The 14,404-nt window shown below is 48.5% G+C and overlaps 1 protein-coding gene and 1 pseudogene across 1 annotated transcript in view; one reads left to right on the forward strand and one right to left on the reverse strand.

Annotated features, from left to right (window-relative positions):
• The window catches only part of LOC134943816 (NXPE family member 2-like), a 109,142-nt gene extending 95,739 nt beyond the window's left edge, over nt 1-13,403 (reverse strand). The window contains exon 1 of the mRNA XM_063932430.1: nt 12,982-13,403. The gene's annotated coding sequence lies outside the window, so the exon portion shown is untranslated. The remainder of the gene's footprint in view (nt 1-12,981) is intronic.
• On the forward strand, nt 9,465-9,583 carry LOC134945947 (5S ribosomal RNA; annotated as a pseudogene).
• Nucleotides 13,404-14,404: the final 1,001 nt, after the last annotated feature.

The raw sequence follows: 14,404 nt of genomic DNA on the forward strand, positions 1-14,404 counted from the left end.
ACCAGAGAATCCGGCGAGCCAGAATGGACGTAGTAGACGCTTTGGCCGCCAGAACACCGGCATCAGATGCAGCCTCCTAAATATAATGAGAGGCTATAATAATATAGGAAAGACACTGTCTGGCATTATCAGGAAAATCAGACGGTAGCTCCGCTTCAACTTCCTGAACCCAGGCTTTGATAGCTTTTGCAGCCCAAGTAGCCGCAATAGTGGGCCTATGCACAGCTCCTGCAAGAGTGTAAATAGACTACAAGCAACCCTCCACACGCTTATCCGTCAGTTCCATAAGAGAGGTGACGGTAGTGACAGGCAGAGCAGATGACACCACCAGACGCGCGATGGTATTTCCCAGTTTTTACTTAACTCTGCAGTGAGGGGATGTTAGGGTCTCCTGCTCTGTGCTGCCACGTCGTCATGGCAACCGGGAGACAAGTGCTAGCGGAGTAACCTGAGCGCAGCTGATACTCCGGTTCGGGTCTTTTGCTGTGCAGTGGTTACAGGCTCTGTGCACGGCAGGGGATCCGGTGCTGGTTTTTGTGCTCACAGTCTGTGAGGTCTGAGTGGGGCGTGGACAGCACCTGCTATATAAGGCCTCTTCTCAGGTTAAGCAGATGCTGCTGAATCTTTGTTGGTTAGTTAGTTCCTGAAAGTTAGCCAGTACTGTGTAGCTTTGTATTTGTTGTTGCTTACTGCAAATAGGCCTTGGGATTTGGTACTACACTCTGCCAATCCAGACCTAGCAGTAAGACTGGAGTCAGTCGTTTAACTTGCTGGGGTTCTTTTGCTACTCTGTGAACTTAGCAAGTTTGCGGCTGTATTCTCAGACTTGCCTGCCTAAATCCTGTCTCACTGTGCAAGGTGTTCAGGTGTCAGTTTAGTGGCAGTAAACTGAACCTGTGCACTGCAAGTGAGGATTAGGATTGTGGAGACTCTCCTTGTGTCTATCATTCCATCTCCGACCAAGGAGTTTACTGCCACACCCGTTGGTAACCCTTTAGGGTTTTGCTGTTGCCCTTAGCAACAGCATTTCGGGTTCTCTACGTATTAAAACACAACATCTTGCTTTTTCCATCTGAGCATTCCTAATACTAGGGAGACACCCAGTTTCTTAGCCTCTGGGCTTCTCTGTTCACTTTGTGTTTATTTTGTTACCCTATCACCTTCTGTGTACGTAATGTCATATTCCCCAGTCTGTCTGTGAGTTCATTTGTTTTGCATCCCTATCTGTTCAGACACCAGTACATTCCTGCAGGCACTGGTGTGCATAACAGTTCAGACACCAGTACATTCCTGTAGGCACTGGTGTGCATAACAGTTCAGACACCAGTACATTCCTGCAGGCACTGGTGTGCATAACATATTCAGCAGCCTAATACTCCTGTTGAAATTTTGTGGGAATATGGAGCATACCCCTCAAAACACGTTGCAACAGGTGGTCGATCAGGTGCAGGTCCAGACTCAACAATTTAATGATTTGTCCATTAAAATGCACACCTCCCAGGCCGCTGGCGGAGCTCCCGCAGCAGCAGCACCTTCAGGGGTTAAGGAGCCGAAAGTAAATCTCCCGGATCGTTTTTCTGGAGATCGCTCGCAGTTCTTTTGTTTCAAGGAGAGCTGCAAGCTATACTTCCGGCTTAGGCCTCAGTCTTCTGGGTCGGAGATTCAGCGGGTGGGCATAGTGATTTCCTTGCTACAAGGAGACCCACAGGTCTGGGCATATGGGTTGCAGCCTGACTGTCCGTCGCTTAAAAGTGTTGATGCTTTTTTTACGGCAATGGGCATGTTGTATGATGACCCTGACAAGACGGCCTCAGCCGAGGCTCAGATTTCGATCCTTAAGCAAGGGCGAAGGCCAGTTGAGGTTTACTGTACGGAGTTTCGGAGGTTGGCCCATGATACCCAGTGGAATGACCCAGCCCTGAGACACCAGTACCGAAGAGGTCTTTCTAACCAGATAAAAGACCAACTGGTACAATATCCCTTGCCTGATAGCTTGGATCAGCTCATGCAGTTATCCATCCGGGTGGATAGACGGCTGAGAGAGCGTAGGCTTGAAAGGGAGACCGAGGTTTCCTTCTTTCCCAAGGGAACCTCAGACTCTGAGGAATTTTCCGAGGAGCCTATGCAGATTGGGGCTACCAGCCTCTCCTCGCGTGAGAAGACGCGGAGGAGACAGCAGGGGTTGTGTTTGTACTGTGGGAATAAAGGTCATGTGGTAGTATCATGCCCAGAAAAGCCGGAAAACTTCAGGGCCTGAGGGTGATGGGAAATATCCTGTCAGGCCAGAAGTCAGAATTTCCCAAGAAGACTTTTATCATTCCGGTGACCTTGAAGATCCTCGGTCAAACTGTCAAGACTGAGGCCTTTGTGGACAGTGGGGCCGACGGGGTTTTTATGGACCGCCAATTCGCCCTGAAACACTCTGTTCCCTTAGTACCCTTGGCATCGGAAATTGAGATTTATGGGTTAAACGGGGAACCATTATCCCAAGGTAAAATTACCTCTTGCACTAGCCAGATTTCTTTGTTTATTGGAGCCACACACTCTGAAAAATTGTCCTTTTATGTGACTGTCTGTACTTTTGCCCCATTGGTGTTGGGGTTACCCTGGTTAAGGGCCCACAATCCTCAATTTGACTGGGTCTCTGGGGAGATTCTTAGTTGGGGTACTGATTGTTTCAGGAGTTGCTTGAGCCAGGGCCGGCTCTAGGCATGTTCGAATAGAGCGGCCGCACAGGGCGCCACCCTTAATGGGCGCCGCGCGCTGGCGCCGCCATATTCGATGCTGGAGCCGGCCCTGTGTGTGCAGCATTGGCCCGTGTGCACTGTGCGCTATGCGCGCTGCGCGGCGCCGGTGTCTGACGTCAGACGCCGGCGCCATAGTGCACACAAGTGGCCACCCGGACCCAGGCTCACTCTGACTCGCCGGCCGCCCGCCCGCCCGCCAGCACTCCCGCCCGCTCGCCAGCACACTCGGACAGGCGGACAGCAGCAGTACTCCTCCCCAGCAGCGCCGCAGGTATTGGGGGGATCCGCACTGTGGGGGCATTTCTGGCTATGGGGGGGGCATTTCTGGCACTGTGGGGGGCATTGCATATCTGGCTCTGTGGGGGCATATCTGGTTCTGTGGGGGCATATCTGGCACTGTGGGTGGCATATCTGGCACTGTGGGGGGCATTTCTGGCACTGTGGGGGGCATTTCTGGCACTGTGGGGGCATATCTGGCTCTGTGGGTGGCATATCTGGCACTGTGGGGGGCATATCTGGCACTGTGGGGGGCATTTCTGGCACTGGGGGCATTTCTGGCACTGTGGGGGCATATCTGGCACTGTGGGGGCATATCTGGCTCTGTGGGGGCATATCTGGCACTGTGGGTGGCATATCTGGCACTGTGGGTGGCATATCTGGCACTGTGGGGGGCATTTCTGGCACTGTGGGGGGCATTTCTGGCACTGTGGGGGCATATCTGGCTCTGTGGGTGGCATATCTGGCACTGTGGGGGGCATTTCTGGCACTGTGGGGGCATATCTGGCACTGTGGGGGCATATCTGGCACTGTGGGTGGCATATCTGGCACTGTGGGTGGCATATCTGGCACTGTGGGTGGCATATCTGGCACTGTGGGTGGCATATCTGGCACTGTGGGTGGCATTTCTGGCACTGTGGGGGCATTTCTGGCACTGTGGGGGCATATCTGGCACTGTGGGGGCATATCTGGCACTGTGGGGGTATTTATCTGGCACTGTGGGGGTATTTATCTGGCACTGTGGGGGCATTTATCTGGCACTGTGGGGGCATTTATCTGGCACTGTGGGGGCATTTATCTGGCACTGTGGGGGCATTTATCTGGCACTGTGGGGGCATTTATCTGGCTCTGTGGGGGCATTTATCTGGCTCTGTGGGGGCATTTATCTGGCTCTGTGGGGGCATTTATGTATCAGGCACTGTGGGGGCATTTATGTATCTGGCACCGTGGGGGCATTTATGTATCTGGCACCGTGGGGGCATTTATGTATCTGGCACCGTGGGGGCATTTATGTATCTGGCACCGTGGGGGCAATTATGTATCTGGCACCGTGGGGGCAATTATGTATCTGGCACCGTGGGGGCAATTATGTATCTGGCACCGTGGGGGCAATTATGTATCTGGCACCGTGGGGGCATTTCTTGCACTGTGGGGGCATTTCTTGCACTGTGGGGGCATATCTTGCACTGTGAGGGCATTAATGTATCTGGCACTGTGGGGGCATATCTGCGCTGTGGGGGCATTTATCCATCTGGAACTGTGTGGCCATTTATGTAGCTGGCACTGATGGGGGGCATGTCACGTGTAGCTGCCACTGCTGGGGGGCATGTCATGTGTAGCTGGCACTGCTGGGGGGCATATCATGTAGTGTTCCCGCTAGGCGTCTGTGGCTGGGCAGTGTGTCTCAGTGCTCTACCTGGCGCAATGTGTCTAACGTGCTCTTATAGGAGGTTCTACCTGGTGCAATGTGTATTAGCTGCACTACTGTGTGGTGTAATGTGAATTGCCACTATAATGTGGCTACGCACCTTCCCCACGAAGTAACTCCCCTAAATTTTTGCTGCGCGCCTTCGGCGCGCACTGTCCATGCTTTAGCGTGTGGAAATGGGTACAACAAGCATTACAATATGTACATCATTTTGCCCACCTAACTTAAAAATGTGCCCTCCCTGTGATCAGCAACCTGCCCTAAAAAGTGAACACTATCATGTGTAGCTGGCACTGCTGGGAGTCATGTCACGTGTAGCTGGCACTGCCGGAGGGCATGTCATGTGTAGCTGGCACTGCTGGGGGGCGAGACCACGCCCACTTTTTCAGGAGGCCACACCCACTTTTTCAGGAGCGCGCGCCTTCGGCGCGCGCATGGGGGAGGGGGGGGGGCACTTTTAAATTTTCTCGCTCAGGGTGCTAGTAGGCCTGGAGCCGGCCCTGGCTTGAGCCTTCCAGTCAGGCTCTCGCAGCTAAGTTTGCCAGGATTGCCAGGGTGTTATGCAGATTTTGTGGACGTGTTCTCCAAAAAAGTTGCAGAGGTACTACCTCCCCATCGCCCCTATGACTGTGCCATTGATTTGTTGCCAAATGCTAAGCTTCCCAAGAGCAGGTTGTACTCCCTGTCACGTCCTGAGACTCAGGCTATGGCAGAGTACATTCAGGAGAACTTGGCTAAGGGATTTATCAGACCTTCACAGTCTCCAGTTGGGTCGGGGTTCTTCTTCGTGGGTAAAAAGGACGGTTCATTGCGACCATGCATCGACTTCAGGGAATTGAACCGTATCACGATTAAAAACTCATACCCACTGCCTCTCATTTCGGTCTTGTTTGACCAGCTTCGTACTGCCACCATTTTTTCTAAGATTGTACGCCCCACGTAGGTCAATCTAATCCGAATAAGAGAGGGGGATGAATGGAAGACTGCCTTTAATACCCACTCAGGGCATTATGAATATTTGGTGATGCCTTTTGGGCTCTGTAATGCCCCGGCAGTCTTCCAGGATTTCATGAACGATGTACTCAGGGAATATTTGGATAGATTCTTAGTTGTATACTTAGATGACATCCTAATCTTCTCCCATTCCCTGGAGGAACATCGGAAGCATGCACGCTTAGTCCTCCAGAAACTCAGAGACCACCGGCTTGGGGCGAAGCTGGAGAAGTGCGAATTTGAAGTTCAGCAAATCGCATTTCTAGGATATATTATCTCCCCAGAAGGTTTCCAAATGGAGGGTTCCAAGGTACAGGCAGTCCTGGATTGGGTGCAGCCCACTAGTTTGAAGGCGCTTCAGCGTTTCCTGGGCTTTGCGAATTTTTATAGACGATTTATCGCTGGGTTTTCGTCTATAGTGGCGCCCTTGGTGGCACTCACTAAGAAAGGGGCGGATGTTGCTCACTGGTCTTGTGAGGCTAAAGCGGCTTTTGCCCGTCTCAAAAGGGCATTTGTATCGGCCAAGGTGCTGCGACACCCAGATCCAGAGCGTCCTTTTGTGGTGGAGGTGGATGCCTCTGAGATGGGTATTGGGGTAGTGCTCTCTCAGATGGGAGTGTCTGATAATCGCCTTCGTCCCTGTGCTTACTTTTCCCGTAAATTTTCGCCTGCCGAGATGAATTATGACGTGGGTAAACGGGAATTGTTGGCTATTAAGGAAGCACTCGAGGAGTGGAGACACTGGCTTGAGGGGGCTAAGTTTGTGGTCTCAATTCTCACCGACCATAAGAATCTGGCATATTTAGAGTCAGCGAAGCGTCTCAATGCCAGGCAGGCACGATGGGCTTTGTTTTTTGCTCGCTTTCATTTTTTGATAACATATCGCCCTGGGTCAAAAAACATCAAGGCTGATGCGCTCTCGCGGAGTTTTGCTCCAATCCAGGAGACCACCGAGGAGCCGTTGCCCATTGTGTCCCCATCATGTATTAAAGTGGGCATTACCCAGGACCTCTTATCATTAGTCCTTAGAGCACAGGAGCAGGCTCCTCCAGACCTTCCGGTAGGTCTTTTGTTTGTGCCTCCTAGGTTAAGACAGCGAGTGTTCCTGGAATTCCATGCCAAGAAGTCGGCAGGTCACCCGGGTATTGCCAGAACTCGGGAGTTGCTATCTAGGGCGGTGTGGTGGCCCTCGGTGGCTAAGGATGTGGATCAGTGGGTTCGGGCATGTGACATCTGTGCCCGAAATAAGACTCCTAGAGGGGTTCCTGTTGGCCCATTACATCCACTCTCTATCCCATCTAAGCCATGGACCCACATTTCAATGGATTTTGTGGTGGACTTGCCCAAATCCTCGGGGATGACAGCCATCTGGGTTGTCGTTGACAGGTTTTCGAAGATGGCGCACTTCGTTCCACTGGTTGGGCTGCCATCGGCCAGACGCCTGTCTGAATTATTTATGCTGCATGTTGTGCGTCTCCACGGGTTGCCACTTGATGTGGTCTCTGACCGCGGATCCCAGTTTGTGGCCAAATTCTGGAGGGCATTTTGTTCCGATCTCCAGATTTCTGTCAGCTTGTCGTCAGGCTACCATCCGCAGTCTAATGGGCAGACTGAAAGGGTGAACCAGTCCTTGGAGCAGTTCCTCAGGTGTTATGTCTCCAAGTGTCAGACTGACTGGGTTGCTCATCTGTCCATGGCGGAGTTTGCCTATAACAACGCGGCTCACTCTGCTACAGGGATCTCTCCCTTCCTTTGTGTGTATGGGCATCATCCTAAGGCCAATTCTTTTGACCCCCTGGACTCCACGCCTGGTGGTTCCTCTGTGGTTTCGGTCCTTAGAGGTATTTGGAGGAAAGTGAAGAAAGCCCTTGTGTCTGTGTCATTAGTGACCAAAAGGGTTTTTGATAAGCGGAAAAGACCCTGCAGCTTCAAATTAGGAGACTTCGTCTGGTTGTCTACCAAGAATTTGAAGTTGAGACAGCCATCTCATAAGTTAGGCCCCCGGTTCATCGGCCCTTATAAGATCACCAGGGTTATCAATCCGGTGGCATTTCAGTTAGATCTGCCCCGTTCTTTGGGTATCAATAAAACATTTCATTGTTCCCTTTTAAAACGGGCGATTAGTAATCCTTCTTCCAGTGGAAGACCTTCCCCTCTTCTGATACGTGGCCAGAGGGAGTTTGTTGTTGAAAGGATTCTTGACTCCAAGATGGTTCGGGGTAGGCTGTCGTTTTTGGTGCACTGGAAGGGGTATGGCCCGGAGGAGCGGTCGTGGGTGCGCAGTTGTGATCTTCATGCCCCCAGACTGATACGCTCTTTCTTCTCGCAGTTCCCCGATAAACCCGGTGGTAGGGGTTCTTTGACCCCTCGTCAGAGGGGGGGTACTGTTAGGGTCTCCTGCCCTGTGCTGCCACGTCGTCATGGCAACCGGGAGACAAGTGCTAGCGGAGTAACCTGAGCGCAGCTGATACTCCGGTTCGGGTCTTTTGCTGTGCAGTGGTTACAGGCTCTGTGCACGGCAGGGGATCCGGTGCTGGTTTTTGTGCTCACAGTCTGTGAGGTCTGAGTGGGGCGTGGACATCACCTGCTATATAAGGCCTCTTCTCAGGTTAAGCAGATGCTGCTGAATCTTTGTTGGTTAGTTAGTTCCTGAAAGTTAGCCAGTACTGTGTAGCTTTGTATTTGTTGTTGCTTACTGCAAATAGGCCTTGGGATTTGGTACTACACTCTGCCAATCCAGACCTAGCAGTAAGACTGGAGTCAGTCGTTTAACTTGCTGGGGTTCTTTTGCTACTCTGTGAACTTAGCAAGTTTGCGGCTGTATTCTCAGACTTGCCTGCCTAAATCCTGTCTCACTGTGCAAGGTGTTCAGGTGTCAGTTTAGTGGCAGTAAGCTGAACCTGTGCACTGCAAGTGAGGATTAGGATTGTGGAGACTCCTTGTGTCTATCATTCCATCTCTGACCAAGGAGTTTACTGCCACACCCGTTGGTAACCCTTTAGGGTTTTGCTGTTGCCCTTAGCAACAGCATTTCGGGTTCTCTACGTATGTTGCCCTTAGCAACATCTTGCTTTTTCCATCTGAGCATTCCTAATACTAGGGAGACACCCAGTTTCTTAGCCTCTGGGCTTCTCTGTTCACTTTGTGTTTATTTTGTTACCTTATCACCTTCTGTGTACGTAATGTCATATTCCCCAGTCTGTCTGTGAGTTCATTTGTTTTGCATCCCTATCTGTTCAGACACCAGTACATTCCTGCAGGCACTGGTGTGCATAACAGTTCAGACACCAGTACATTCCTGTAGGCACTGGTGTGCATAACAGTTCACAGTGAACAAGCCACCCTGGTGAAACGGTCCGTCTGTGCTCAGTGATGCTGAACTCTTTCTAGCTCAGATCACTTTTTGGGACTCCCTGGTATTGTATGTGCCCATTTGGACTCCAGTTATTTAACTGATACTGATATATAATCAATATTGTTTTTTTCCATGTTTGCTATTTTTGATCCTTAATTATTGCTCTAAACCATTTTCTGGTATTTCCTTTTAAATGTAATACTTTTTTGCAGAATCCTTTCTGCATAAACAGGGTCTTATACCCATTTTGGTAAGCCTTTACCATGCAGCCTGTGTTTACTTTCCTTTTTCCAATTAATCGTTGATTTCATGATTGTTTTATTTCATAATTTACTTAATTTTTTGTTAATTTGTGATCTCACCACATTACCATTTCTTCTCCTTCTTCTAATTTTCCCACCACCCTTTTTTTCAATAGGTAAGCCTAATCCACCTCTCTCATCCACTGTCCGCTATATATCTATATAAGACAGTGGACAGCAGAAGGCAGGGTTTCCTCCCTATTCTGAGCATATCTCACTTCTATTTTTAGTACCCTCTCATCCAGATGCGAGACCACTCTCTGCAATGCTCACAGCAACAGAGAATCTGCGCTAGAAACTGGACAGCAGAAGTACCTTGTTGCTCACTACTCATTACACTCTCTCATTTGTGTCCTAGTGTTTATTACTGCCATATTTCAGCAGCAACGCCCAATCTCATCCGACCTTGGAAGCTAAGCGCTGATAAGCCTGATCAGTACCTAGTAGGGTGACCTCTTGGGAATATCAGGTGCAGTAAGATTGTGACCTCTGATCACAAACAGCAGAAGTGTTAGAGCAACTTCTGAAACTTACCTATTCCTTATCCAACTTTCCCGCAAACCTTCTATTTATCTACAATTGGCTTTGCCTTTAGGCTTATTTATCAATGCTCTTTTGTATCTTTCATAATCATACTTTTATCTTAAATGCTTTGTTATCTACAAGGATCTAGCCTTTTAGCAAACAGAATCTCTACCAGGTGATTACCCTCAGTCATTTGACATTTCAATTATGAACCTTTGTGCCTCTCATCTATTCTCATGAGGTTTTAGACTAGGTGCTTACCTACAATTATCACTGCGGTGATTATATGTACATATCATTTACCTCTACTCCAATTTTGAATTTTGATTAACTCAGGCACCTTAATAATATTAATTTTTTGTAATTTTTTATGTTTTTCAGTATATTTTTCACCACAGGTGCCCATAATTTTGTATCAGGCTTATCCTGATTTCTGTCAATATATATGTTTACTTTGTGTTCTTGAACAATTTTTTTGTATCAAACTCCTCATTACTTTTATTCGTTATTAATTAAATGTTAAGTTTTAATAAACTTTTTTCAAATTTCTAAGCGTGCCCCAACACAGAGTCTTTCTTTTTTATTCTCTTTGCTTAACCAGTACATTCCTGCAGGCACTGGTGTGCATAACAGGGGATAATGAGCTAGCATCTTCTTAGACAGGGAGAATTTCTTTCCTGGATACTCCCAGGATTCCTGACGTATGTCAACCAAATGGTCAGAATGTGGTAAAACGAATTTAGTAACCTTCTGACGCTTGAACTTATCAGGTTTCTTAGAGGTATCTGGAGGTTCTGCTTCATCATCAATTTGAAGAATCAGTCTGATAGCCTCCAAGAGGTCAGGAACATCAACCTGTGTAATAGATTCCCCATCAGAAGCATCTGCATCAGTGTCTGATGGGTTAGTATATGCGCCATCTTCATCAGATGAAGTATCCGAAACATGTGTGGATTGTGAGAAAGTAATGGCCCACTTAGATGACACCTTGGTCTTAGGCGGGCGAGGGTTAGGTTTTTGTTTTGCCAAAGACTGATTTAATTGCTGTAACTGAGTGGACAGATTATCTGCCCATGGGGGATTAACCGCAGGGACAATATGTGGCTGTAAAGGCACAGGAAGTCCCACAGGGGGCGCAAGTCTAGTTACCAGCGTAGTTAGTAAATTAGAAAAGACAGCCCAAGGTGGGTCTTCGTGTGCCCCCGGTGCTGCAGACTGACTGAGGGGTATAGAACCCCCGGTACCTGAACCCTCAGCTGCAATATTTTCCTCCGAGCAATCCATGGTGTCAGCACTGCATGGTGCAGGATCAGCCATGGATCTACCACCCTGTTTAGCAGACATTATCTGTAAGCGTAACCTTAGGGCGTAATAGTACAATAAAAGCAGACAAAATACCCGACAAAAATCCCCTGTATAGTGTGACTGCAAAGCAGAGCACAAACAGAGAATTTAAGAGGTATATGGTGACTGAAACACACAGAGAAAAATACCAAAGTAGTATATACTGTGAGACACTATGGCCCTCATTCTGAGTTGATCGCTCGCTGCCGAGCATTTATGCGCATGCGCTAAGTACTTTCACACAAAACTTTGTAGTTTTACACAAGCTCGAGCGACACTTTTCAGTCGCTCGAGTGTTCGTTGTTTGATTGACAGGAAGTGGGTGTTTCTGGGCGGCAACTCAGCGTTTTCAGGGAGTGTGCTAAAAAACGCAGGCGTGCAAGGTAAAAATGCAGGAGTGGCTGGCCGAACGCAGGGCGTGTTTGTGACGTCAAACCAGAAACTAAACAGACTGCAGTCATCGCAAGCTAGGAGTAAGTCTTGAGCCACTCTGAAACTTCATGAAATTTTTTAGTTGCAGAAGTGCTAACCTTTCGATCGCACTTCTGCTAAGCTAAGATACACTCCCAGAGGGCGGCGGCCTAGCGTTTGCACTGCTGCTAAAAGCAGCTGGCGAGTGATCAACTCGGAATGAGGGCCTATATCATATGAGAACCCTGACGCACTTAGAACCCCCCTCAGGGTACGGAATATATGGATAGCAATATGTGTGAGATACACTGAACAGAGACCACACAGCAGCTATTGGCACACACAGTCACATGTACAATTCAGAAATTATTACAAACAATAAAACTGCACTGGACTAGCAATACTAAGTAACTGGACTAAGTAAAGCTATGTATATATACAGATATAACAATGCACAGTAAAGACTGGATGTATATCACAGGGTACTTCTACTAAGTAACCCTGAAGTTATTACCTTGTTCTTAACTAACACTGTCTAAATGACATGTAGAATACTTAAGTGTCCTGTAAATGCACAGCGCTGATGATGCAGGCGGCTTCACAAAGGAGACATTGCCCAGCAGTCCCAGAATCAGCTCAGCATGTGTGCAATGGTGCCCAAACGCTGACCGGGAGTGAGGGAGAGAGAGAGATGCAGTTCCAGGACGGAAACATTTGCAGTAAATAGCGCCTGGGGCTGGGGAAGGGGCTACAGGTCAGAGCCTTATCCTCTTGCTGGACTTCACCACTGGGTACTGTGGGGCCTATTTGAAATGGATTTTAATAAATCTGACCTGTGCCCCTTGCCCTGGTGGTTTATTGGGGTCCTGTACAGCCACAGTGTCCACGCCAGCACGCACGGTCCGTCTCCTGGAGACCGCGATTTAGCGGGTCCTGCCTGGGGACCCTCTAACCTCCTCTCGAAGATGCGGCCACACGATCCAGGAGAGCAGCAAGCAGGTGTGTGCCGTGAAGTGACCGGAGCCCTCCGCTGTAAGTACCCGGCAACCAGGGCGCAGGAGTATACAGCGCCGCTGGGGAAGGTGAGGGAGCCGCAGCACGATATGTCAATACAACATATAGCACTTTTAAGTGCCTGTGCTGCGGCCCTTGAAGTGTTCTTTCTTCAAAAAGCTCTTTTCAGGGCTGCCTAGCGCAGTCCTCCCTGTTAGCTGCCTGCACTGCAGGCACAAACTTACAAACTGAGCTCCAGTGCCTGGAGGCGGGGATATAGAGGAGGCGGTGCAAGGCATCCTGGGAACAGTCAAAGCTTTTAGCCTGTTGGTGCCTCTGATCAAGATCCAACTCTACACCCCAATATTATTCCCTGTGGAATACCAGTGTACCCCACTGCAGAAAAATGAATAATTCAAAACACCAACAAAAAAGTGAGAGAATTGCATGCACAACTAAGGAAGTTGTACTATGCAGTCACACAAATATAAGAAAAGTAGCAATATGCAACAAGCTTGCACAGACAGCGACAAATATTATATACAGTAGTATGTCCATGTAGTGTAGTCACAGATATTATGCAGCATTAAAGTTGTTAGTACTCACGGAGTAAGACAAGCATTTAATAAACTCTTTAGGTAAAAAAAACTCTTTGTTGTTCTCTATCAGCTCTTTTTTCACAGCTGCCTTGAGTTAGGTCACCTCTTCTGTTGTGTGCTCATGTTATGGCTCACTGCATACTGCCAGGAAATCTGCGCTGAGCTAGGACCTTCAGTGTGATCACAATCCTTATGGAGAGTAATAATATGCGTGCCAAATAAAAAAGTGACATCAGATCCTTTACTTCCCTCCTCGACTCATCTTTTTTCATCCCAAATGCTCCACGGATATTATGGAACTTGTGCTCACATGCAATATAACGTCTTAGCTCGTACACAAACAGAGTCTTATAAAACACCAAGTGTAATCAGCTCTCCAAACTGTGTCAACACCATAAATCTTTGCATACCTTCCAAAATGACCCTCTCCAGGAGGGACACAATGCTCTGCTTCTGGGCTTTCCTCTTAATTTATGATTGCCGGCACCTGTTTTGAACAGGTTAATGGATAAGAAAGGTGTTTCACCACAGGTGATGTCAATCATACATTAAGAGGGAAGACCAGGAGCAGAGCATTCTGTCCCTCCTGGAGAGGGTCATGTTGGGAGGTATGTAAAAGCCAGGAAGCATCTCCTATATAATAGCCCAGATCTGTCACTCTGTGACTGTGTGGCTAAAGCTGGGCGTGGCTAGCAGCAGGACTATCACAACCAGTCCACAGCTGATTGGGTGAGAAACGCCCTTCCACACAGGTTACATCCAATGGGAGGGTCTTCCCTTTGGCTGCTGTGTGTTCCCAGAGCAGGATTAACAATGGGGTTGATGTAGCTGCAGCTCCAGTTCCACACCCCAAAATAGTACCACTGCATCTGCAGTAGAGATGAGCGCCGGAAATTTTTCGGGTTTTGTGTTTTGGTTTTGGGTTCGGTTCCGCGGCCGTGTTTTGGGTTCGACCGCGTTTTGGCAAAACCTCACCGAATTTTTTTTGTCGGATTCGGGTGTGTTTTGGATTCGGGTGTTTTTTTCAAAAAACACTAAAAAACAGCTTAAATCATAGAATTTGGGGGTCATTTTGATCCCAAAGTATTATTAACCTCAAAAACCATAATTTACACTAATTTTCAGTCTATTCTGAATACCTCACACCTCACAATATTATTTTTAGTCCTAAAATTTGCACCTAGGTCGCTGGATGACTAAGCTAAGCGACCCTAGTGGCCGACACAAACACCGGGCCCATCTAGGAGTGTCACTGCAGTGTCACGCAGGATGTCCCTTCCAAAAAACCCTCCCCAAACAGCACATGACGCAAAGAAAAAAAGAGGCGCAATGAGGTAGCTGTGTGAGTAAGATAAGCGACCCTAGTGGCCGACACAAACACCGGGCCCATCTAGGAGTGTCACTGCAGTGTCACGCAGGATGTCCCTTCC

Source organism: Pseudophryne corroboree, chromosome 7, assembly GCF_028390025.1.
Source record: "Pseudophryne corroboree isolate aPseCor3 chromosome 7, aPseCor3.hap2, whole genome shotgun sequence".
Lineage (NCBI taxonomy): Eukaryota > Metazoa > Chordata > Amphibia > Anura > Myobatrachidae > Pseudophryne > Pseudophryne corroboree.